This window comes from Gymnodraco acuticeps, unplaced genomic scaffold, assembly GCF_902827175.1.
Source record: "Gymnodraco acuticeps unplaced genomic scaffold, fGymAcu1.1, whole genome shotgun sequence".
Taxonomy (NCBI): domain Eukaryota; kingdom Metazoa; phylum Chordata; class Actinopteri; order Perciformes; family Bathydraconidae; genus Gymnodraco; species Gymnodraco acuticeps.
This window is the reverse complement of record NW_022990889.1, coordinates 1318953-1345840: the sequence shown is the minus strand read 5'-3', so window position 1 is coordinate 1345840 and position 26888 is coordinate 1318953. Positions and strand designations below refer to the sequence as shown.

Sequence of the window (26888 nt, the reverse complement as noted above, 5' to 3'; positions counted from 1 at the left end):
CAGAGACCCGGATACAGTGGAGATTAAACTGTTCATTACCTTATATAAAATACGAATATTGTTTCTTTTTTAATGACATTGTCACTTAAAGTTACTAAAACAAATACTCTAAATGAAAAGAAATACTGAAACAAAGGACTGTAACAAAAATGTACAAATACCAATTACTGTATTTTATGTTTATTTTACACAATTACTTTATACTGTCTTTGTCTTTTTAGCCTGCTTTTATTGTGCCCCTCTCATGAAATAACTGGCCCCAGCCTGGCCCCCCAGTACAATTGGTCTAGAACCGCCACTGCAACTGTGTGTCTCCTCTATGTTTCTCTTATTCTATCATGCAGATCGAACTTCATGCTGCAAATAAAATGGTTTCTGGTGTTTTAATAGATTGTCACTGGAAATCGTTCCTGAGTGGCAGTGAAGAGACCGTTCTTGATACTTTAATTTCAATCCTTCAACCACACTAGGCTTCAATAATCCTGAAATAGAAAAACTACTGAAAAAAATGAAAAAGTAATATTTATCTTACTAGATTTGCCTATCCATTTCCATTTTCTTTTTATCAGGTGGTTGTCATCTGTGACAGGATCTAACTGAGCCAAGCTGTGCGGAGATACCCACTAATAATTGTAGTCTGTCAGTTTAAAACAATCCCTGGGTATTAAACGTCAGTCAAACTGTGATAATTTATTTGCCATATTCAACATCGCACTCATAGAATAGATGCACCCACCCACAATCCATTTACCTGTCCCATAGCCTGGCTCCTAAATGAAATATAGAAATGGCAATCAATCATCATGCGGCAGAGTGAGAGCCTCTGGGGACAGAGCCGAGTCTTTGAGGAGTGAAACAGATCAGGCACTAAAGTACAGAGAGAAGCCATCAGCCAGGCAATTCAGTTTTAGCTGTTCATGGTGCAATCTGACTGATTTATTTAATTAGGTGTAAGCAAAGCAAATCCTACAGCATTTGCATTGATTTATGTAAGCCATAGAAAATATTTTAAATGAGTTTTACTCTTTAACTGTATTTGGAAAAATAATACATGAAAGGAAATATTCACAGTAAGACCAATACATATGTTAAATATACACAATATATTATTATAATTTCTTTAAATATGTGAAAATTGAATGTTTTTGGGCCATATACTGTAGGGTAATATCTTCAACCGGGTTGTCAAAGAATTGCTTATTTAACGAACTATAAGATATAGAGCAACATTATAATTCATTTTGAGTTATGTGTCTGGCCACCTGACACATGCAAGTCCAATATGGATTTGCCTATATTTCTATTTATTGGTTCCCATTTTCAGAGGCAAACAACTGGCAGCCAAATGCTGCACAGTGTTCTAGCTAGTGATTGTCCTTTGGAGAGTGAAAAAGAACAAAAATGCTGCAGATACAACAAAAACAATGATCCGAAAAAGATTAATATACTTCAATATATTATAACTACTTTACTGATCACTGTGTAATTACCTTTAAACATATAAGTGGCAGGTTAGCTAAGTGGCAGCTATGCAGAAGTCATATTTTTTATTATTATCATTGTTCAATTTTATAACCAAATCTTTATTATCCATTCAAAAAATGTCCTTTTTAGGAGAGTTTATCAAAGTGTGTCTAGAAGGAGAATTAGACAACACAGCTCACCGTGTGACACAACAAAGAGTTAAACCTTTCTTTCAGATTTCAGCATCTCCTGTTTCCAGCAAAGGTCTTTGAGGGGTAAAATAATGAGGGATGAAGATGCAACGGATGCATCTAGCGTTACAGAGAAGTGCTCCCCTGAGCGGGCAGGACATGTACAAGTACAGGCAGAGGGCAAACTGCCTCTGAACTCACACACATGACTGCAGAAAAAACAGATGAAGCATCTTAATACTGCTTCACGTTCATACGAGAGATACAAAGACATCATAGCTAGAATTTCCTAAATTGAAACCAAAATAAAGTGATATTTAATTACCCACTTTTATCTGAGGTTGATTGTTTGCACCTCTGTTCAGAGAAAAGTCACCTCGACTTCGTATAACAAACCCAATGACATGAAGCAGTACTGTAGTGTACTAGAGTCTATTTTGTATGTGACTTCCTACACAATAATCAGGTGTACTAATATCATTACGCCTCGGGGAAATCAGAGGCTTTTTGTTCTCGCTTTCTCTGTAAGAGGATTTTCGAATAAACTCTGAAAGGGAACGTGGAGGTTATCAGATGACTGCAGTGATTCTCCTGCGAGAATTTCCAGTCAACTGACTCCTAATGAGTTTTCTGCAGAAACAATTAGATATCAGCCATGCACAACGTAAGAAACTGGGCATCATGCCACATTGATTCTGTGCAACAATTCACAGTCAGTACATTTCTGATAAATGTCATTCTTTTGTTGCGCACACAAATAATGGGACAGCTTATCGGACATTATGTGGCATTTTTGTATCCCTGACACGAAGCACATTAAGGTGTTCAAGTAATGGCCGCCGTTTATTAATCACAGCTCCATATCAGTTTAATGCTGAAATATTATAAGTCGGAAGCATATGGGCTTATTCACATGCCAACATCCCCTGATACTTTTATCTTTTCTTTGTTCCTGCTCTGTTTGTTCTGTCTTCTCTGGCTCCTCTGATGCTCTATAAAAGCTGATATCATTCAGAAATGTAGACGATGTTTATGGCTCCCTTGCGTTTTGAATCAGCCACCGTAAGAAGCTAAAAGGCTCATAGGAACATTTGTTTTGCTTCAGAAGGTTTGCTTCTAAAAGAGACAGCAAATTCACCCAAGGAGCTTGCAAACTGACAGGCAGCATTTATGCAATTACTGTACCACCATGTAGTTTCAGCATGATGTGTTCCCTGGAATCATTCATAAAAAAGAAACTGCATTTCAGCAAAAAATGTACAAATAACATAAGAGTGTCTAGTGTGTTTGAAGGTCAGGTATTTTCCTTTATTGCGGTAGTACAAAGGAAGCTATCTTAGTGAAGACTTTGTCACTCAGAGCCAGATCAATATTCTTTGACATTTGTAGTGAGGTGCAGGGCAGCAGGGGTGAGGCTGGAGCAGAGAGTGTACAAAGCATGGGCTTTGGAGAGCGCTGACAGGCCCCGGTGTGACCATTAGCTTTGAGAAACACCCTGCGGGGCTCGAGGAGAGGGAGGTTGGCTAGGCACTGCGGGCTTTTTATTTAGGAAACACGCCAGGAGACCCAGATGAATAACTCAGCGAGGGAACGGAGGATAATGGTAGGTTTCAGTTAATGCAGCATTCAACAGGCATAGACAAAACACGGCTTAGTTATGCATTTCAATTGGGGGCAAATGACCATATTTTCCGCGCCACACTCCCCTGGCTCACATCACACGGGACGATCTGGTGTAAACTGTCAGATATACGAGTTGTTTGTGCTGTTATATAAGCACACAGGGAAATGAATTCATGCTTTGTTTTGACTCCATCAGTCTCTGAAACAATGTGACACAATTAATGACGCCTTTACAGTAAACTTCACAGTGATGGAAAACAAAACATATTAGTTGAATAGAGCTAAGAAAAAACACCCATCTGTAAATGCAATTTGAAGTTTATTGTCTCGACTTTTGTGTCAAATAATGGATTTTGCTTTGTTTGTGCTACAACAGGGGTCAAGCTTTTGAACTTATCTTTTCTCCCAGACAAGTATTGACAGGTTCACATTTAAAATTCATTTAGAAACAATGAATCTGTGATGAATGTAGCAGCAATAGACACGACTGCTGTTTCCTGCAATAAAATCAGCATAATTGGATGGTGTGCCGTAGATAACAAGACAAATTACACTATTTTTTAGGAAGGTGGACAGTTATACAATTTAAAGTAATATAGTATGCCTCCTAACATTTGCATTTTGAAGAAAGGTCAGTTTCATCACGTTGACGATGATGATGCAACGACACGATATTTGGAAAAGTCTTTGTTCTCAGTGAGTCTGATTTTCCCTCAGAAAAGGACATTTTCTCTTCATACCTGCTGTGTGTAATTCAAGAGAGAGAAAACGGCGAGTGTGATTCATGGATCAGAATATTGATTTCAGCTGAACGAGGTTTCATCATAGTTATCATGTGCGACGTGTCTCTGTGAGCCGGTCTACTGTGGAGACGGCCGACCCCTCCTCAGGGACCGCCCCCCTAACAGGTACTATGAAATAATGAGGGATTGAGCCGCTGGATCAATAATTGAACAGTTTTTTTCTCATTTACTGTCGTCGTCTAACTGCAAAACGTTCCTGTATTAACATGTTGCAGTGATGCTGCTGTCAGTTTATTCCTCCCACTGTAAACCGACCACAGGGCAGCCGCAGGGCAGCAACACATGAGATGAATACATTTCCATTTAATGCAGTCTACACACCTATAAACTACTGAGTCACCTATAGTGACCTATAAACCCATGCTGGTTCAGTTCTATTTACCAGCACTTGCACAAAGATTATATCCAAACAGATATTTTGTATCACTTTGTACAAGTTATTTGTTTTCAAATGGATCCAATTATTTGTGTGCAAGACTGTTTAGGCTACAATATTTCACTCTCGCCAGTGAAACCCAGGAGATAATCAATAAGACATGCCAAACAATAGAACACAATGATTTGAGTTTAATACCCTTGGCTCGAGAATCACTAATGTTCCTGTTGCAGAAAATCGATCTCCTCCACACCGTAGCGGCTCTAACTGAAACGCGGAGGAGTGAAAGTACATCAAACACATGCAGTGCTAACAGTGTGCTGCACAGCATGACATCAGTATGCTACACACACTGTGTCATTTAGTGTCTGTCGGGTAGTCATGCTGTGAAAAACAGAAAACAACACGATGAACAAAGAATCTATAGTATGTTGGTGCAGTATGGCACTTCAATCAGTTTACTATAGTGTCCAACACTTGGCAGTACATTTGTGTTGCAGTTTGACCAAACAACACACTAGGGACATGTGGTGCTTTGCTTCACACTATTTAAATTGTGACTTAAACAACATCTGCAATTTAAGCTTTAATTGAGTTTCAATCGACTTATTTGAAAACCCACCTATGGTGCTTGTGTTCATGTATTGGGCTGCATGCACAGTCACGAACCACACATGCATATATGCATACAAACAATCCGTTTTACTTGATATATTGTTAATACGACATGCTACTGGCCTAACTCAATTGATGTTGATTGGTTAGTGCACTACTTTGGCGCAGACTAGTATGTCTTGACAACTTGGATGGATTCTGATTACTTTAATGACCCATTACTTTTTATCTAGTGACTCAAGCAGGCACAGCTCCCTCGTATCCATTGAAACATCTCAAAATATAATGGATGAATATTAGTGTGTACTTGCTCTCACTGAGACGTGGATTACTCCATTCAACACATCCACCCCAGCAGCTCTCTCCACAGCATATTCCTTCTCCCATACACCCAGACCCACTGGCAGAGGAGGTGGCACTGGTCTCCTGCTCTCTCCCAAATGGAGCTTTTCCCTCTTCAAGCTACCTAACTTCACTCCTTCCACCTTTGAATTCCATGCCGTCACAGTAACCCATCCTATACAATTAACCATTGTTGTTCTCTACCGTCCACCAGGCGCCTTGGGGGACTTCTTGGAGGAATTAGATAATCTCCTCTCACACATCCCTGAAACTGGTCCTCCCGCTGTACTTCTCGGAGACTTCAACCTCCAGACAGGGAAGATAGACTAAGTAACATCTCTGTTAACCGCCTTTGCTTTCTCACTGTCTCCATCCCCACCAACTCATAAAGCTGGCAATGTCCTTGATCTCATATTCTCAAGGAACTGCGCTACTTCTAACCTCTATGTAAACCCGCTCCACACTTCCGATCACTTCTTCATTTCATTCTCTCTACCCCTTTCCAAACATAACAAACTAATCTCTTCTCATCCTGCACCTGTCCGCCGTAACCTTCGTTCCCTCTCCCCCTCTACCTTTGCCTCGTCGGTGCTCTCAGCCCTCCCTTCCTCGGACTCGTTCCAACTACTACCTCCAAACTCTGCTGCATAAACTCTACTCTGTACTCTCTCATCCACTCTGGACTCTCTCTGTCCTCTCACATCTCAGCAGGCTCGTCAGTCCCCTCCTGCTCCCTGGCTAAATGATGCACTGCGTGCTAATAGAACCGTCCTTAGGGCAGCAGAGCGGAAACGGTGGAAATCCAAACACTGTGACGACCTCCTAACCTATCAGGCTCTCCTCTCCTCTTTCTCTGCTTCGATCTCTCAGAGATCCCCCCTCCGCACTTCTGTCAAGCGACTTTGTTACCCACTTTGAAAAAAAGGTTGATGATATTCGCTCTTCTTTTTCTGACTCACCTTTACTCACCGCTGGGTCACCAGACCCTCCTTCCACCAACACACTGACCTCCTTTTCCCCTCTCTCTCCAAGTGAGGTTCTCACCCTCATTACCTCTGCCCGCCCTACCACCTGTCCTCTGGACCCCATCCCTTCAAACCTCCTTCAGACTATCGCTCCTGATATTCTACCGTTTCTCACCCATTTCATCAACACTTCTCTAACTTCTGGTCACTTTCCAAACAGTCTCAAGGAGGCAAGAGTAAACCCTCTCCTAAAGAAACCCACTCTCAACCCGTCTGATGTTATAAACTACAGGCCTGTCTCTCTACTCCCGTTCCTGTCTAAATCACTTGAACGCGCTGTCTTTAAACAACTCTCCTGTTATCTCCATCAGAACAACCTTCTGGATCCGCACCAGTCTGGTTTCAAGGCAGGTCACTCCACAGAAACTGCTCTCATTGCTGTCACTGAGGAACTGCACACTGCCAAAACTGCATCCCTCTCCTCTGTCATCATCCTGTTGGACCTGTCTGCTGCATTCGACACGGTGAATCATCAGATCCTCCTTCGCACTCTCCAAAAACTTGGAGTTTCAGGCTCTGCACTTTCCCTCCTCACCTCATACCTCAAAGACCGTACCTACAGGGTGACTTGGAGAGGGTCTGAGTCTGACCCTTGTCAATTAACTACAGGGGTCCCTCAGGGCTCTGTTCTTGGTCCCCTCCTCTTCTCCCTGTACACAAACTCGCTCGGATCAGTCATTAGCCCGCATGGTTTTTCATACCACTGCTACGCTGACGACACCCAATTAATTCTGTCCTTTCCCCCGCTCAGAGACCCAGGTCGTCGCACGCATCTCTGCTTGTCTAGCTGACATCTCTCAGTGGATGTCTGCTCATCACCTCAAGCTCAACCTTGACAAGACTGAGCTGCTCTTCCTTCCGGGAAAAGATTGTCCCACTCTTGACCTAACAATCAACATCGGCACCTCAGTTGTTTCCCCGACTCAGACTGCAAGGAATCTGGGTGTGACCCTAGATAACAACCTGTCCTTCACTGCAAACATCGCTGCTACAACCCGTTGCTGCAGATACACGCTTTACAACATCAGGAAGATACGTCCCCAGCTGACACAGAAAGCGACGCAGGTTCTGGTCCAGGCTCTCGTCATCTCACGCCTAGACTACTGCAACTCCCTCCTGGCTGGTCTACCTGCATGTGCCATCCGACCTCTGCAGCTCACCCAGAATGCAGCGGCTCGTCTGGTCTTCAACCATCCTAAATGTTCCCACACCACTCCGTTCCTCCGCTCCCTTCACTGGCTTCCGGTAACTGCTAGAATCCACTTCAAGACACTGGTACTTGCGTACCATGCTGTGAATGGATCTGGCCCTTCTTACATCCAGGACATGTTTAAACCGTACACCCCAGCGCGTGCACTACGCTCTGCATCAGCCAAACGACTCGCTGCACCCTCGCTGCGAGGGGGACCCAAGTTCGCATCAGCAAAAACACGTGGGTTTGCTATCCTGGCACCAAGATGGTGGAATGAGCTCCCCATTGACATCAGGACAGCAGATAGCTTGCACATCTTCCGGCGCAAACTGAAAACTCATCTCTTTCGACTCCACTTCGAGCGATAGAATTACTAACAAAGCACTTATATACTAATAAAGGACTGGCTTATCTAAAGCCAGTTGAGTAGCACTTGAAATGTTTGGCTCTATGAAACCTGATGTACTTATATGATTCTGTTTTCTTCAAGGTTGTGTCTTCCTGGTCGAATGTACTTATTGTAAGTCGCTTTGGATAAAAGCGTCAGCTAAATGTAATGTAATGTAATGTAATGTACAGATATTCATGTTTCCCAGAAGATGACTCCTGATTACATTCATGGTCACTTCTGAGGTTGACACTTTATGATTCGCCAAAAATGTCTCATGATCATGGTTTATGAATTTTGTTTGAATAAATAATGACATGTTGGCCTTCAGCTGTATGTTAGCCAGTGTTAGCATGCTGACACACTAAAATAGTGAATGTGATAAAATGTAAATATATAAATCTGTAAACTTTAACCATTTGCTCCTACACGTTATTGTCATTGCGAGCATGTTTTGCATAATGACATTAGCTTAGCCTAAATACAGCTTCATAGATCTGCCAGCATGTTTGTATACTCTTGTTCTAAATACTATTCTCCCTTTATTTGTCTTGTTGTTTCAACCTGAATTTAACAATCTTAACAAGGACTAACAAGCTTAAACTAGATGACTAAACTACATCGTTTGCATTACTTTACGCCCTGTAGAAAGACTTATATTTACTATCCCTATTTGGAATGATTTCCACAGTCACAAAAACATTTTCAGAGGCTTCAATGTTTGCATTGTTAATTCTCCATCGTCTGGTTTATTTACATTATTAATGCCATGGAGATAGTCACTATACGTTGGCTGACAGTCAAAGGCTGCTCTGTGACTTCTCAGAATTGGGGCTACATTTTTCATAGTTCTGTCCCCAGAGTCAGAACTAAACATGGTAAAGCAGCGTTCAGTTATTATGCTCCAAATATCTGGAACAAACTCCCAGAAACCTGCAGGTCCGCTGCAACTCTGACTACTTTTAAATCCAGGCTGAAGACTTTTCTTTTTGTCGCTGCTTTTAATTGAACTATTCATATCTTAGACTGCACTGTAACTTTTATCCATGTACTTTTTTCTTTTAATGTTTAATTGACAGCACTGTAACTTTTATCCATGTATTTTTTCTTTTAATGTTTATTTTATTAGCTTTTCTTTTTAATGACTGATTTTAAATGCCATTTTCTTAATCTCTTTCATTTTTTGTAAAGCACTTTGAATTGCCTTGTGTTGAAAAGTGCTATATAAATAAACTTGCCTTGCCTTGCCTTGCCTTACATTTCATATTCTCTCAGATGAAATCATACAGTACTAGACTGTAGCCTAGCACACTGGCAGAGTTAGGACAAACTTGTGAAATAATGTGGCAAAGGTTTTCTCCGAGAGTTAAGTGTAGAGGCTAACGTGTAATTAATTAACCATGTCCCAGAGGCAGAAAATGACAGCCACATTTTAGGGCTTCTATTACAGGGTGTTGAGTTGCAAGCCTCAGGGGGGGCTGCCACATCTATTAGGAATCTCCCCCCCCCCGCCATAATCAGATACATGATAAATATTCAATGACACATGGGCTTATGGGTAACAACGGGCTCCGTTTCCCTGAACTTGATGGAAGAAGGGCTTGACGGAGCAACGTAATACAGATCCTCAAACCAAAGCGCAAGTCTGCATCAACACCCCCTCGGGATTCACCCTCTGATCTCCAAAACCGTTGACGCCAGTGTCAGTAAACGATCCCTGCAGCACACTCCTCTCCTTACAGGTAAAAGCACGCTGCAGGACCAACCCAAATTCACAAAGAGAGAGGAAAGTGTGATGTTATGAAAGCATATTTAATGTTAAAAACACTTTCATGCTCTGGTATCATCGACTGTAACCTTTGTTTGTCTGTCTCCTGTGCCTCAGAGGGTTAACGCTCGCTGTGTTTGCTTTTGCAGTTACTGAAGTCACTCCCTGACAGCGTGATCAATAGAGCAGATTACTTCACACTGTCAGCTATCACCTTTCTCTCAGAGCAGGGTAAATGAGCTCCAGCGATGGAGAGTGCAAGCTGTTTGTGTTAGCGTGAAATGTTATCGATGATGTTTTTGGCAAATAAATCATTGTAAACCTTTAAGGCATCACGAAACAAAACATCCAATTAAATATAAATAACCTCTTTCAATATACCTCGGCATAATCAGAGGTGTTCGCTGTGAAGCCGATTAACTGTAAATCATTGCCTCACATCAGCATATTGAACAAAGAGTTATGGTAATGAGGCTTCTCAGCCTGTGACCTTAATTAAGTCATCAGACTCGGCTACTTGACCAGCGGTCAGGATGCTCTGTCACACCGTCCTGCAGCTCTAACAGGAACAAAACCAGCTTTTACTGGAGGACATCACACAGCTCTGTGTCTTTACAGCAGGACAGAATATGAATGCACACTGGCTTTCAGTTACTCTGTGTCCAAAAAATTATGTTTATGTTCTTTTAGTTTATTGTGACAAATGTGTCAATGTTTTTCATTGCCAATGTTTTACAACCGTCTTGAACAAGAGATCTTAAGTACACATCTCTAGCTGATTTGAATCATTTATTCCATTCACTCAAAAGATGAAACGTCTTTACTCTAAGCAAAGCAACCACATTATTGTTTCAATGCATTTCAGAATGTACTTCAGTAAGTGAACGCATCACGGTTCTTTTGGTCTCTAATCCAGTTGTTGCTGGTTCCTCATGTAACATTCAGCTCAGTTAAAACCACACCCAAACAAGCGATGTATATAATGTGTTGAAGCTCAGCTGCCATTTTTTTTTTACAGTCATCACATCACAGTTGTTTATTTAGCTTTTTGTCTTTATCTTTAAGCTTGGAAATAAAGCTGACAAAGGTGCTTTTAGCCATGAGGTTTGGGCAAGAACAACTACACATACTGTTCCTACATTTTAAACCAAAACAACAATCCTGTGAATGCCTAAACATAACCATAGACATGTTGATCATCGTGTAAAGGTGTACTTTGTTGGGAAAATGTTTTGCCACTTTTGAAAATAAAACATACATGGAAAATGCATCTCATCATGTCAATAAAAATAGGAATTGGGCCGGTTTTACATTTTCCTTGAGATACAATTACTGTTGCAAATCAGAAGTACAGATTTTAGACATAAAATGTATAAAAGTAGGAAATTATGAATTTAGCACTGATCTGATTATTTAAATCAAAGCAGCTTTGGAGCATTATATATTAGTGAAAAGGGATATTCATATCAGTGCTGCTGCATAGTCTCATGCACAGGTAGTGTGTTGTTCACTCAGTGTTGTTCTACTCGCTGACAGCAAAATTAGCATTTTCCGGCGGCTCAGCTTCATGACGCACAAACTCAATTTAGTTTTCAATCTTCCAGAGACTGATTGCTGAAACAAAGCAGAAGAGATATGATGAAGGGAAACCGCATGTGTAATGACTCTACATAGTCTTGAAAGTGAATTAGTGCTGTATGATTCGATTGGCCATTGGGGCACAGGGATTCTTGGGTGGACGGCATTGACTCTCAACCAAAAGGTTCAGACATTAAAACTCAGCGGACACACTGCTGCGCACACATTAAGAGACCTGGTACTCATACAACATGCCCTAATCCTATTAAAATAGATCGCTTACATACTGTATAACACCAAGTCAATAGAGATACATGTAATCTCATTGGCTCTGAAAAAGAAGGATTGCCCTAAAGATACTTAAGGTGGTATTAATTTCATTCTATTGATGGGGCCCAGGGAAGGCAATGAGGCCGATACTGTGTCTGGTGGGACATTTGACAGAGGGAAACGGATCACATGAATACTTCATGGGCTTTGGGTGCATATTCCCACACATCCACAACCTGTTTGTCCGGATGGAAGAGGCATGTTTAATTGACAAAGAGCGCAGACATTTTAAGAAATTTGATTTGTTAATAAAATAATCTCACTGTGCTTCAAAGTGTTCCTGCTTTTAGAAAATGATCACGTCTGGCATGTTGACACCACCATTAAAACCTGCAGCTATATCGACAAACCACAGCTATCTCCATGGCAACAGTTGACTGTACAGCAAACTGGTTACAAATAGTCACAAAAATGTCAGATTGAATATCAATAACTGAACTGTAGATATTTAAAACTAAAAAGTGGGGGTTTAATGCAGCACACACTGATAATGATCCCTCATATTTACACTACAGCCAATCAAAGAGCAGAATATATCACACAAACCATCAACCCTCTGACTTTACATCATTATAGTGAGAAATTAACTAACTTACACATCATTATAGTTAGAAATAAAGAAATAAACTCACTCACACATCATTATAGTGAGAAATAAACTCACTCAGTTTCATGGGAGCTTGTCAGCTTTGCCCTAATTAATATCCGAGAGCAGTGCCTTGAGAGAAGTGTTGCCAGTTAACCATGTTAATGAGTTCTGCCTCCCTTTCCGAACTGGCAGTGGCCTCACTGTAAGTTTGATTTAATTTAGAAAATGATTACAGCTTAGTGGAGTCAGTATCTGCATCAACAGGGAGATACAGCTTCACCATGACAGGGTAATGATACAGTACTTTAAGAACAATGTGAAAGCTGAAACGGAAACTACACTAAGGCCCTGGCCACACGAGGACGAAAACGGTCGTTTGTGTTACTGTTTAGTGTCATATAGACCGTTCGGCCACACGAGGACGACCGAATATGGCACTAAACGACTGCGGAAACGATAACGGGTCCCAAGGTGGATAGAACGGCATACGCAACGCTCTGGGGGGTCCAACGGCTCCGTGTGTACGCCCTATACGTCATTTTCTGATAATGATGAGGCAATAGCCCCGCCTCTCCCCACCTCTGCTGCTCACCCCCGCGTCAAAGTAAACTGCACACTGAATTCAGATTATTTATCTTTCTCTCGATATGGACATAACCGCGAGTGAAGTCTAATCTGACAGGACGGAGACACCTCTCAAACTACCTAAACTAGTTATAAATATGTTTATTTTTACTGTCGGCCGGGTCACTCATTACTGGATCAGCTGCTGCATGAAACACTGACGCTGTCCGAAGAGAGGGAGGAAAAAGAGAGGCTCCATGTATTTTATTATTATATTATATAGATTCGGTATTCATTTGTTTTAAAGCTCAATAAATAACAAAGAAGACCTTTGACCGGCACTTTTATAATTTTGTCCGGAAGATTTAAACTTTAATACAAGTTGACTGGCGAAAAACTCTGCCCGGTTCGGGCAACCATGACAACCATGCTTCTTCGCTGCTTTTGTGGAGGAAGTTACAGCGCCACGTACAGGCTCCTGCTTATGTACTGCAGCTTCTCCAGCGGTTGGAGCTAAACGCATGGCTAAACGGAGCTGTCTCGTGTGGACAGACACTATCCGGTGAATATTGCGTGTGGACGGAAGCTTTTTTGCGTTTGCGTTAATCCTATGCGTTTAGCCGTTTTCGTCCTCGTGTGGCCGGGGCCTAACAGATAATAACATCAAGTGTCATTCACATGCTGAGTCTGACTGCTGTCATGATGCTGCAGCTGACAGCCGGTGGAACAAGGTGGTTTTACGAGAAGTCTCTGCTGAGGAATACATGCCATTGCTACCTTTCACATTGAAAATTGCATGGTATAAAGGATTATTTTACCTTACATGTATGTAGATACTTTATACTTATGGCAACGTAAATATAAGCTTCATTATTTTAGTAATCTGAAATATGATGTACAACAAGTACAACAAGTCTTTTGTTTCATGTTGAGTTTTTAGGTTGTTTACTAAGTGAGCATTTATTGCAATCATATACTTACACTTCATCTTTTATCCCTTTATGAATTAAAGTTTGTACAGTGTATTAAGGTAAACATATGCATTTAATGCTTGTATTTACATTACCATACAATCATATTACAAAAATATATATGAATGGACATCAAACAATCAATGTCCCAGTAGGTCCAACCTTATCACATGGTCTTAATCAGCAAATGTGGTTTCATCGCATCCCACAGCCTAACTAGCTTTTAATTATATTTTGTATTTATAAACTTTAAAATACGCTTTTTATAAGCTCCATCCACTGATGAGCACACCAATTTGATATAGTTGGAAGTAGCAGGTACTGTAAAGGGATCGTGGTTTGAGATGGTTTTGTTAAAAATGTTGTTTTGATGAATTCATTTATTACTTACAATGTCCAGAAAGAAAATGTTTAATTCCTGATTGTAAAGACACCAGAGACAAAATGATAACCAAAAACAAAGTTAAAATAATAAATAACTTATGAGTTATCACTAGTTTTGGACTGCTCTCATGCCAATTCATGATTTATCATGAATGAGCCATAAAGAAAGTGAAATTAATGAACTAATCCTTACCTAATGATTCATTATTTTTGAATCTCCCAGTCTGATAACTCGCCATTATCTGCTGTACAGTCCTCAGTTAGTGATTAATCAATTATAAGATATAATGCATTCCTCAAGTTGTCTTATAAACTACTTGCCTGTATGCTTTACTGTAAGTTTTACCCATTAACAGTAATAATAACAACGATCTCCTGTTATTAGGTGAATTGCGGTTGTCAGAACTTGAAAACACTGTAATGTGGGAGGACGTGGAGATTGGTATCCGGTTATATGGTATTCTGCATGTTTAATCACAAAAAAGTAAGTGTTAAAATGATATGATTTAATTAAATACCAAATAATGTACAGCTAAAAACGTGAATCTGTAAGAAAAGTGAATTAAATGTGCGTTGGGGAAACTGCCTCAGTGAGATTGAGATATCATTTCTGAGGAAGTATGAACAGTGTGATGGAGTGTCGACGTGCTGGATGTTGCATAAACCCTCTGCCTTTTTCCCATTACATCCAGTGAAGCATCAAATGGATCTCAGTGTGCCATAAAGCGATCCCTCAGTGGGTGTGAATGCAGATGATATTGAACATCAACAGTTTTCTATGCGTATGAACAACACAGGAGCTGTTTTAATCTATTTGAAGAGTACTCCAGCTTGTGCTTGACCTTTAAGAGCTTTGTCCGACAGTCGAGCTGACTATTATGTGCGGCTCTGCTCCAGCAGGCAGAGTGACATTCAGCCACTCGAGAGGGAAAAACAAACCGAATATATGTCTGAATGTATGTGGCTCCTGACGTTTGAAATGTACAACCAAAACGAGACAAAGTGCACAACAAAATGACAGAAAATTGCTTGTTTTCCATCCGCTTTGAAGCGAGGCAGAGGGTGAAGACCGACAGTCGCTGGCTTTCATCTGCAGGAGAACATATGCTTTTGAAAATAATTGTTTCTCACTACACTAAAGAACCTTACACTTTTATTGTGTAGTGCGACAGGCAGGGAAAGTGGGAGGAAAAGCTGCTGCAGTGTCAAGAATAGATTAAGTGTTTAGTCATGATTGTTGGAATATTTCCAACAATGCACAAATCACAGAATTTCTAGTAATGAATGAGCTATATTAGAGAAAATAAAGGTTCTTTTAAAGTGAATTTCAACCATCAGAGGGATACTCGTGTTGGTCTGAGTGATACTTATTGAATGTAAAATATCACTTCTAAAAGCCAATGCGCATGTAAAGTATGTTGGTTATTTAGGACTAAATAGTATTTCTGCTTCTCCTTATAATGATGATAACTATTACCTGGACTTAGGTCTCCTCATCTCCACTCTCACTGGGGATTACAAATACAATCAGATTCATCCTTGGACTTCTGCCCTTTGGAGTGCAGACGCAGGTAATTGCAATCAGTTTGTACAAAATTGCAAAGTCAATTGCTCGCTTCAAGGGTTATTTGGTAACTCCGTAAAGTCTTCAGTTCACAGAACCAGGACTTGAATGGAGAACCAATTTATTTCCTTCTATGTAGAGAGAAAAAGAGCCACAATAAGTAGATCATTATTCCACCATGGAAAAAATCTACTGCCTTGACTTAAACCCAAAAGCCAATAATGATGATGGAGATCAGAAAGATGTATATTGTGAACTTATGAATGATACTGTATATAGCTCACATTATGACTTTCAACCCAAAGCATTTCTTTGTGCTCGTGACTTTCCTAGAAAACCTCAATTAAACAGAGGATTTATTATTCTGGTACAAGAATGGCAAAGTGTATTCTTCATAGGCACTTTAAAATGTAAATGACTTCTTAATGCTGTTCTTTTCACTTGGAGAGTTTAATGGTGTGAAGAAAAACACTGCCTTATTTCCATACAGCAGAAGAAAATAAATCCCGCTGCTGCTTTATTCTCTTCACCCTGCGGAAAGACGACTATGTGCCATTGCCCTTGACCTATTAATGCAAAACAATGACAATATTCTGAATTAAAATCCTGATGTTGGAGGGCATAAAATACCATAATATACCAATATAATTCCCGCACAATACACTATTTCCAACCTTAGAGAAGCAGGTTAGAACAGTTTTGTGCAGTCTGCCCTGGATTGTGTTAAGGATTAAAGAGGACGTTTGACACATTTGTTGTTGTGGCTCAATGCTGAAAGAATCCCCAGATCCCTTTTCAAAGCAATTCTCCAAAAAATCTTTATTGGGTATTGGAAAATAGTTTTTTTCATCTGTATTTCTTACAGTGGGGATTCAGAGTCAACAGAGAACTACTGACTACAGACAGACACTGTAGACATGCTATACCACTTTGACTCTAATATACTGCATGTATTTATTGAAACTCTACCTATAGTGTCATCTTTTATTTATATTAGTACTCTACAATGATATTCAATTAAATGTACCTCACAGTGTTTTACGATTTTGAAATAGAAGTCTTCATATCAGCCATATATCATGGTCGTACACACACAGTGAGCAGTGATGGCAGTGCATAATTTCTCTGCACTGTCACGGGGGTGTTGTAAAATTCAATGACCATTTTACCCATCCCATATTGTTGTCTTGTGTTTAGAATAAATGGTTACTCTTTAAACTGTAAACCTTTTTTATTGTAGCGTTTTAGCCTTAATCTTAAAGGTCACCTATTATGCAAAATCCACTTTTTCATGTATTTTATACATAAACATGTGTCCCCTCTGTGTAAAGAGATTCTGAAGGTTTAAGAAACAAATATTTGCTCTCTTTTTTTCTTGATCCATTTATATAAAAACCTGTCTGAAAATGAGCTGATCAGATTTTGGCTACTTTGTGATGTCATAACGATTTGTTGGCTTGTGTAACCATTAGCCAATCAGCAACCAAGGTAACACCCGCCCACCTTATCACCTGAATCTCCTCCTAGAGCACCATTGTGTTCTTTTTAACCAAATATCTCTCAGAGGGGCGTGGGGAGTGGCTCATTATTTTCATCTAAAGTAACAGACAGAGAATCAGCACTTTTGAAACAGGGCTGAAACAGAGGGGATTATGGGATGCTGTAATGCATGATCTGGTTGGTATTTGGAGCCAAACACTTCAGAGACATGTTTTGTATATATCTGAGACCTATAATATATTGATGAAAAACTGTATCATAGGGGACCTTTAATGCCCACTGTCTCCAAGTGCAGCCTCACATAACAAGTAGACTTTTTGCTGTTTGATGCCCAGTGATTTTCATTTGAGTGGGAATAATCAAAGCCTATCCTACGGTAGAAAACAACGCTGTCTGAAAAGCTCAGCAAGATCATCACTTTGAGTCCTTATCTCTCACAGAGAGGGAGAAAAAGGTAGATGGAGGTATTTATCTCTGAGAGGATTTCTGCTTTGATACTCCTGGGCAATAAATCTGTCCCCAGTCTTCAAAGAGACAATACAGTATGTGTGGAACATATTCTGTCAGCAGGAAGCCTAAAAACCTTCATACAGGCTTTGTCTGTCACACCCACTTAGTATCTTTAATTGTTTCCGTGATCACGGAAAAAGTAAGTGAGATTCTACGATCCATTACCCTCATTGTTGTATTCAGGAATGATCCTGGACAGGTATTTTAGTAATGTCAGGAAGAGAGAGGAAGCATTATCGCAAATCAATCATTTCCATTCTTTCTAAACAGATTCACTTTTCAGGGAACAAAGGAAAGGAGAGCCGATCGCAGGTTTGGCACACAATGTGATGAAGGGCAGATATTCAAGAAACACACATTAGCTTTAGGTTAGCTAATTACTTTTCAAATTGACCCATTTATCTTAATCTGAAAGGCTTCTAGATAAGACCGCTATATTACTTAGCAGTGCTGAAAACCTTTTGTTATGGGTGGACAATGCATGGATCTACTTTTACTGTGAAAACATATTAAACTTGTATGAGATTAAAGCATAAGGAGACTGTAAACTGTCAACAATGGGCACATAACATTACAGCTTTACATCATGTCCAACTGTGTCAAGCTTTTAAATATACTGTATAAATGTAAATGTAGATTTTTTTAAAATATCTTGTGTCGAAAATCCTCTTAATGTGTGTTACAAATGTAACACTAAATGGAAGTTGTGCACAGTCTTTTTTGTACCTTTTTCTAAGGCACATTCTCTCTGCCTCCAGTCTTTGTAATAAGCCAGGTTTAACTTTACAATCCCAACTATCATGTGTTTCATTTCAGGGAAAAATCAAACATGTCACAAATAGCACACATTCATTTTGATCATTAGAAAATGTATTACTCTTCATTTATTTATCAGAAGCCAGTCGATACTAAGTTGTTCAGACATGATAACAAACTGAATATGTTGTAAATGTAATTGGACATTGAGGATGATCAGGAAAAGTCTGCTGAAGCTTCATTGCCACAGCACTCTGAACATGTACATCCATTATTTCGCTGTGGTGCTGATACATTATTACAGTAACACACAAATAACAATGAGCAGAAACAAATCTGCACCTACAGAAGCGCTAGAGCTCCGGTTTAGAGCCGGCCTGGAGCTTGACATGAACCGTGCCAATTGTGGAGACAGGCTCATTAAAGGCTGCCTCCCCCTGTGTGACAGCAGCCATTTGTTTAAGAGCCTATCTCCTCTCTAGCCAACCCAGATGCAATAAGTCAAAGCATGAGAGCGCTCGCAGAGACACCTGACAAATGACGGTGTGTGCCTGCCTCACATCCTATAGCAGCATCTCTTTGGAAGAGTAATGTCCAGAGGAATCAATTTCCTGCAATGAATCTCAGCCCCGACAAAAATCTGCAATTTGTTTATGTGAATATGTGTACACACATGGTCTGACACAAAGTCAACCATTGACGGAAAATAATTGAATATGTGCAACAGATGTCAGTCAGATTATGCCATTCAATAAAACATGTCTACTGATATATTACTGAAAATATATTTGTTATTCAAAAACCAAATAGTGGTAGATCGGACATCTTTATTATTGTGCTTTGGCTCAATGCCTTACATTTGTTGACACACAATATTCTCAGTTAATGTTTCCCTAAGGCTCCATTTAATTGGAATTGACTCAACACCAAAACAAGTTTACACCCAAGCAAACTCTTAGGATCACATTGTCGGGAAGCTTCAAATTAAATATAGAAATATGTCTGAAATTAAAAATCAAAAAGTCTCCTCTAACATGTGATAAGATTGAAAGCCACAGGGCAGTCTACTAAATGGACCTGGAGATGAGTGTTATTGTAATTGCTGTACAGACGTAGAGAATGAACTTTAATGGTTAGTCTTAAAGAAATGTGTCCAAGAACGGACAAATCTCATCTCCTGAATGCGATTGTGTGAACTGTTCGAAAGCTACAAAAGCTTTAGGTGCAAACGGTTAAATATGTTGTTATATGCTTAACACTGGTACAAGAATACAACTTGTTCTTTAAAATAAAAATAAATAGCCACAGGTACCAAGTCTCCTTTTATAAACTAGCAATGAAACTTCAGTAGGTATACTGTATGCACAGAAAAACACCATATTGCCCTTTCATGTTTTTCATTCTACTGAGAACTTTGTTCAATGTGACCTTCTCTATTAATTGGTTCTATTTATTCTGACAAAGAAATCCACACAGAATGAGTGTTCTAAAATAGTCTGAGGCAAACTAAGCTTACTAACCTTGTGCCTCATTTGATTATACTACAGGCCTTTTTATGGCAGTCTTTTAGACTCAAATATCACAGTGATATTACATGTGGTGTGAATCAACACCATAGCTCACTTACTTTAGAAGGTAACTTATGCCCATACTGTAGTATTTGCATTATGCACATTTGGCAGCTGTTAGTCATAAAAGTCAGCAGATATGGTAAAATAAATGAACAAAATCATGAAGCCTAAAGTGGAATTTCAGCTCGATATTTTTTTATGATCTCCACATCTTCATGTAGGGGCTCTCAGCTGTAAAATGGGGCATTTATAACACCTCATTGACCCTCAAAATGCTTTTGCTTCTAAAGCGCCATTTTAACCGTCCTTCATATACCTTATGTCATGGATCCTTGAGCCTCGAAATGACCCCCAACCTGGGAAAAATTCCAATGAAAAGATTCTTATAACACACTTCTTTAAACTGGAACATACTATATGAATGAGACTATGTATGATACTCACCTTGCCTATTCTCTTTAATAAGACATTAATCATGTGTAGGAGCTGTGAAGGGTTAAGCTGCTGCAGCAGTGTGCTGTCTGTATTTCATTTCCATTAAAGCAGTCTCCCTCTGGCTGTATCGAGTGTCTGCTGCTCAGGATGTGGTGCAACAATTAATCCTCAGATTGATTAACTTCCTATTGAATTGCCCCCAAACTAAAGCTGTAATTCAACCTGTCCTTGTTAATCCGAGACTCTGCCTCACTCACACAACTTTAAAAAGGGAACGAGACATATAGCAACTCTTTATCCATCTATTTCAACTTAATTGAAATCCGTTTTGTGGTACGGCACAGAATAACCGACATGCTAGTAGCAGTTAGGTGTATTCAGTTAGATGTTCTTTGTTTGAGGAGGGAGCTGTAAACTGAACTCAAATATTGACACTCGAAACAGATTTAAGTGTAATATTTATTTAGTATTAGCTCCAGAACTGTCAGATAGAAAGTTCAATACCACTTACCACTTAGTGTGTCTGTTAAATACTGTGTAACTAACTAAAAAGTCATATATTTCTTCTTGTGTAAAAAGTAGCCTACAAGTTCAGGTTTCACTGGGGGTTATGGGCTGGACTATTTTCCAGGAGGTTGTTTTCTTTTTCTTTGTACAAATATAACAGAAAATATACTACTTTTTAAATTAATGAAGTTAAGATGTACCAGTAGTTGGAATTTGTTATCTTTGAAGCCAGATTAGCTGTTTCCCTCGGTTTCCAGTCGTTATGCTAAACCAAGCTAATCATCATCTGGCTCCAGTCTCATATTTATGGCGCATATACAATTTAAAAAAATATTATTTCTATTTATGGTTGTTTCTAAATGTAGTACTTGAAGCAGTACATCAAAAATAAATTCAAGAAGATATAGAAATAATATTGAAATTGAGAATGGTGCAAGGGACACAATGTCAGGAATGTCTTCTAGAAGAAATAAGTAAACTATATACATTTAAAAAATAGTTAAATAAAACAGAATGTTAATTAAATACTGTACAGTACAGGTAATAATGCTTATGGTAATATATAAATATGTGGACTGTAAACAGATGTTTGTCAGTCTAATTGCCCGTGGGATAAAACTGTCTCTTAGTCTCGTGGTCTTGGTTCTGATGCAGCAGTATCGTCTGGAAGATTGCAGCAGGCAGTACAGTTTGATACTGTTTACCTTTTGTTTGTAAAATTTCGGGTGATGAACAATACAACACCTGCAGTAGCCGTACAGAGTGTCTGCTGCTGACACATAGAAGTGATTAGCAGTGGAGGAGCTGCCTTTCAATCCTCCATTTGTTTGAAACTGAAAGGGATCCAAGGAGCAGTGAAAGATAATGTGATGACAATGTTCAAGGTGAAGTAAACAATCATATGTCTTTTGTTCTATCAAGGCAACAAATATTGAGCTGGTTTACAGCTCTGTAGCTGCAGGATTTAAAGTGTGCTGCAGTCTTGGATTGCCTCTGATCACGTTTCCACTGCTAAAGTGTTGGAGCAGCATTTTTCAGAGTGAGATTTCATACCACTGAGGGAGATAATATATTTATATTAAAAGGCTCTCAAGTGCAATCAATCTTTCCTTGGGGACATGAAAAATAAGCTTAATAAGTTTTATCAGCAGCAGCTTTGTGTGCCCCATAGAGGTTCATTATGATTATAGTGCAGCACTATAGGGCTCAAGGGGCCACTTTGAAATGGTGAGAACACATATTTCACCACTGGGAAATTTGTGTGGGGTTCAGACGGCCAGATAGTTTAAACCACTGATTTCTGGGGACAGTAGTGCAACATGAGAAGGTAACAATACTAATCCGCTTCAAAGGCAGTGTGCTTGTCACAAGTCCTTTAAAATCTCGCTCTACCAGTCAGAAAGTGCCGGAGGGGAAACCACTAGCTGCACTTTGATCTTGCCAGGTCTATCACTTTTGATAAGAGCTTCTGAAGCAAATGAGGAAAACATTGTCATTCAACAAGCAAGCTTAGCTGCAAGGCCTGTTAATTAATATAAATAGCTGGAAGCCAAAACTGCAATGCAAGAGGTTGATAATTATATATCTTCCTTGTTTGTATTATCCTTGTGTTTGGCAAAGATTTAAAAGAAAACATGTTTTTGCCAAGGGTAAATCTGAACTGTCTGAACTCTACTTTTCTCAAAGAAACTGTCAGATGAAATGTATTCATGAAATGGAATAAGAAGGAAATTAATATAGAATATAGATTATCAAAACATTAGATGGATAGCTCCAATGCAGCATTTATGTCCTGTGCATCAGAGGTGAGAAATATTTAATGTACTATTCATAACAACCCTCATTTTCCTCAGCATTTCCTTGATTTTTAATGTGCAATGCTTTAATAAGTTGTCTCCTTTCTACGGTCCAGGAAAAGCTTTAAGAATTACAAGATTGCAATTTGTACGGATTCATGTATTATGTGACAAATTACAACTCTTTGTAGTTTTTGTGTAATCCTTCAATGAACCTGCTGAGCAATTAATCTTCAAATATTTGAATACATAGTGTGAAACCGCTTATTTCTTCATTACCGCAGACTCATAACTTTGTAAGGAGGTAATCCTCAGCAGAGGTAAATGTAGTACTTTTAAAATATCACCTGCGTCCGGTTCTACCTGTTAGTTAAGAGATCGTGTTGATTCTGAGAAAATATTTCTCTGTGATTGGTGTAACCATCTATGGCTTTTCTTTAGCTACAAACCTCTTCTCAGCCAGTCACTGCTCGGACATTATTGAGAGTTATGGTATCTCACCCAAGATTGTAGCCTTGAGGCAACCATTTATAAAAGGTACTCTTACATCCTGCGAGGTGTCCGTCAGATAAAGAACTGCAGTAGAGCCACAGCTTTAAAGAGTTTCCATCACTGTAACAATAAAGAGCTTTTTGGATTATTCTAGTGGGAATACTAAATAAAGCATGTGCTATAAATAATGTGGTAATAGCCTCAACCAATTTAAGAGGAACACAAAACTGGCATTGAAGTGACATTCCCCAACCACGCTGTAACCTGAAAATGAGCAGGAGAGGCTGTGAGAACATTAACAGCTCATTCTGCCCGTGATAATGAGAGCCCGCTGAGTCAATCAGCACAAAGATAACATGCCGGGGGGGCGGCTCCTGTGGAGGCACCCTGTGACTACTGAGCCCCAAACCCTAATACTGCAGAGTTGTTGACTTATTTAAATGAGATGGATGTTCCTTTCATGCCACATAGCAGTCCTCAGACATTTGCACGATGGTTTGAGACGCTCTTTGGGGTGTTTTGTTCACATGCTCGCATTCTGGGTACAATTTGGAGTCATTTCCTGCTGCTGTTTGCACAGCGAAGCGCTTCAGAAGGTTGTGTTGGAAAGCTTACAGTAGGCTATATCCGTCTTATTGAGAGGGAGCTAGGTACTGTTACTGCCTTAACTCTCACTTAAATATTAAATGGTTTTTGAATGCAGGACATTACATTTGTCAAAATGGGTGATAAAGCTCTGGTTCTTGACAATAATGAATTTTACAATTACAGCCAGTGTAGACTCCCTAATATATGCTAAACCGACAATTTAAAACATTTTAATTTGAAATATTATCAATAAATAGCTGCTTTTTTAACTAACCCTAACAGCAATGGACAGATTATAAGACGACATGTCCCAGGACACAGACATGTAAATGCCCCATCCCTCCTGCATAGGAACCCAGACTGAAACAAATACAAACGAATATCCCTCATGTAGTTTTCTAATCTGTCTTTAGTCATTTTGTGTCTTTGTCTTTGTGTCTTTGTGTCTTTATGGTTGTTTTGCGTAAAGATTGCATTTCCTTGTTGTAATTTAGTGTCTTTTTTCTGTGGCTAAGCATCTTTCTGCAGTCTTCTTTGCATCCCATTTCAGTTATAATTGGCCTCTTTTTAGTAACTTTGCAGCATATTTCCTATTTCCTTGCAGTCTTCATGCAGCAGTCATTTTCTCCTTGTAGTCGACCTTTTGATGGGTAGGAGTTTTCAAATTGCTCTCTCTCTCTCTTCGGACCACTAGAGTTAAATGAAAATCATTTATCCATGTCTTCCCACAGGTACCAATAAATAAAGATATTTGAACTTTAGTTTTGCGCTTGGGATCATAGCTATAATGTTTTTATTGTTACTGGAAATCTCTCTTGAAGATCCTGTTTTATTTTACAGTTCTGATGCGGCACATATCAATGTGCAAAGCTCATATAAGAGTGATGAGGATACAATAGGAGACAACTAACTGTGAACATGAGACGCATCAGTCTCTGATCAATAATGAGCTTATGACAGTGATGGACTGCAGGAATTGCAGAGAAATTGGAGAGACAAATGGTCCAGAGCTCGAAATACACAGCCCCACCCTGTTTCAAGGTCACTGCTTTGTAGCTTAATGTGAAATGACTGTTGCTGCCAGGAAGATTTACAAAAGTGGATTTGACCCAATAAAGGTTCACAAGTTACAAATGATTTTTTACATGTAGTTCATAGCTTGTTGCTAGTTGTATAAAACATTCGAGAATCTTTTGTTTTTGGTTCTTATTCAAACGGTGGCCATATTCATTTATATCAAGCTGCTTAAAAACATTTGATGGCAGATATAGCAGTAAAAGAGTCAAGCAAAGAAAAGTCCTCAATTTGCATCTCCAGTTGTAGATTAAGATCGGTTCACTCAGCCCACATTTATAGTACAACTTGAGTAATGAACCAATATCTGATGGGCCATGTTGCACACTCAAAGTGCTGCTATTTGCCTTCCTATAGTACTACAGTATATTGCTACTATTTTTTTACAATACTAAATGAAGTGCTTCATTTGTTTACAGTGCTGGAGGCCAGGATGGGTGGTTGGTGGAGAAACCTCAGGACTGTGTCCAGAGACCAGGATTTGCATCCTGCAGAAACACTTTGGTTAAGGTTAGTGAAAGATGGTGGCTGTGGTTGAATGTTAATAGGCACGTAATGATTTGTGTTTCAAGTCGCTGCAGATTTTGTCTGTAGTTAACCAAGACCATCATCTCTCCTAACCTCAACCAAGTGCTGTGAGAGACTTAATTCAGCCATAAAAAGTAGAATAATGCTGAAGTCACTACAAGCAGATATTGCATTGCAAGGTTGTTGTTTATCTGGTGTTTAACAAAAACATGTGTCAATACATATTTTACTGATACGTTCATTATTAATATTTTTGCAACTTGACAGAAACATTCATTAAATCATGCTGCGGATTGAAAGCGTTTTCCTCCAGATGGTTATGTCTGTGGTGCAAATGTATAGTGATACATTAAAGGCACAAACTAGAGCTTCATGTAGCCTGTAGTCTATCATGTCTGTTTTTTAAAATCATTAAAAAACATAAAATGCCAAATTGTGATATTGTTGGCCCGAGTATTTGCGCATTAAATCATAAATCCGCTGCGTCTAAATGATTATGTTTTGCATCAGGATAAAAGGATAAACATTATTATTCCACAAGCGTTTCTCCTGCTCCATCTGCTGTTGCGAGGAGATGTGAATGCTTCATTAGAGTTGGAGGAACAGCATCCTCCTTCTGTTATGTTGTAAAGCATCAATCAGATTTCCTCCAACGCTCTTCCAGGTGGCACATAAAGTAAAACACCAAATAGAGGCTGCTCGCCCTGTCTGTGATTGTTTTATCGATGCTAAAATGCTAAAAGTAGCATATTTAAGCACTGACGCTATGATACTAAACAGTTGATTACACTGTAATTAGCACATCATCTGAATTAAAGCCTCTTACTTCTGTTAGCCTGAAACCAGATAAAGTGTAATGGATGTTTCTGCAGCTCTGCTTGTGTCAAGCTTATAAATGGCACATTTCCACTGCAGCGGGTAGCCCCGTTTAACGGCCCGTTTAACGGCCCGTCCACACAGCGGCGTGCGTTGAAGCTTCCAACGCTTCTGCCCATTCACTTTGAATGGGGTGACGTCACTTTTAGCAGAACTGCATTTTGGGAAGCGACGTGGAGCGTTGCTGGCGTTGCTTGCTTCAAAAGTTGAGCAATGTTCAACTTTTGGCGCCTCGGCAGAAGCGTCAGCCAATGAAATCCCATTTAAGCAAATCTGACAGTACAAGCGCTAGCCAATCAAACTGCGTGTATGCTGGCCTGGGAGAGACTACGCAGGTAATTTCCTCATATTCCAAAAAATGGAGGGAAAATTCATTATAGCGGTAGTGAATCACCCGGTGCCGTATGATCAGTCTCTGTTCATCTACCGGGATACAAACCGGAGGAGCGAGGCATGGAGGGAGGTGGCAGAGACAGTGGGTGTAACTG

At 39.6% G+C, this 26888-nt stretch overlaps 1 long non-coding RNA gene across 1 annotated transcript in view; it reads left to right on the top strand.

Annotated features, from left to right (window-relative positions):
• The window catches only part of LOC117557711, a 69545-nt gene extending 43635 nt beyond the window's left edge, over positions 1–25910 (top strand). Inside the window, exon 3 of the long non-coding RNA XR_004570749.1 lies at positions 25416–25910. This is a non-coding gene — a long non-coding RNA (uncharacterized LOC117557711). The remainder of the gene's footprint in view (positions 1–25415) is intronic.
• Positions 25911–26888: the final 978 nt, after the last annotated feature.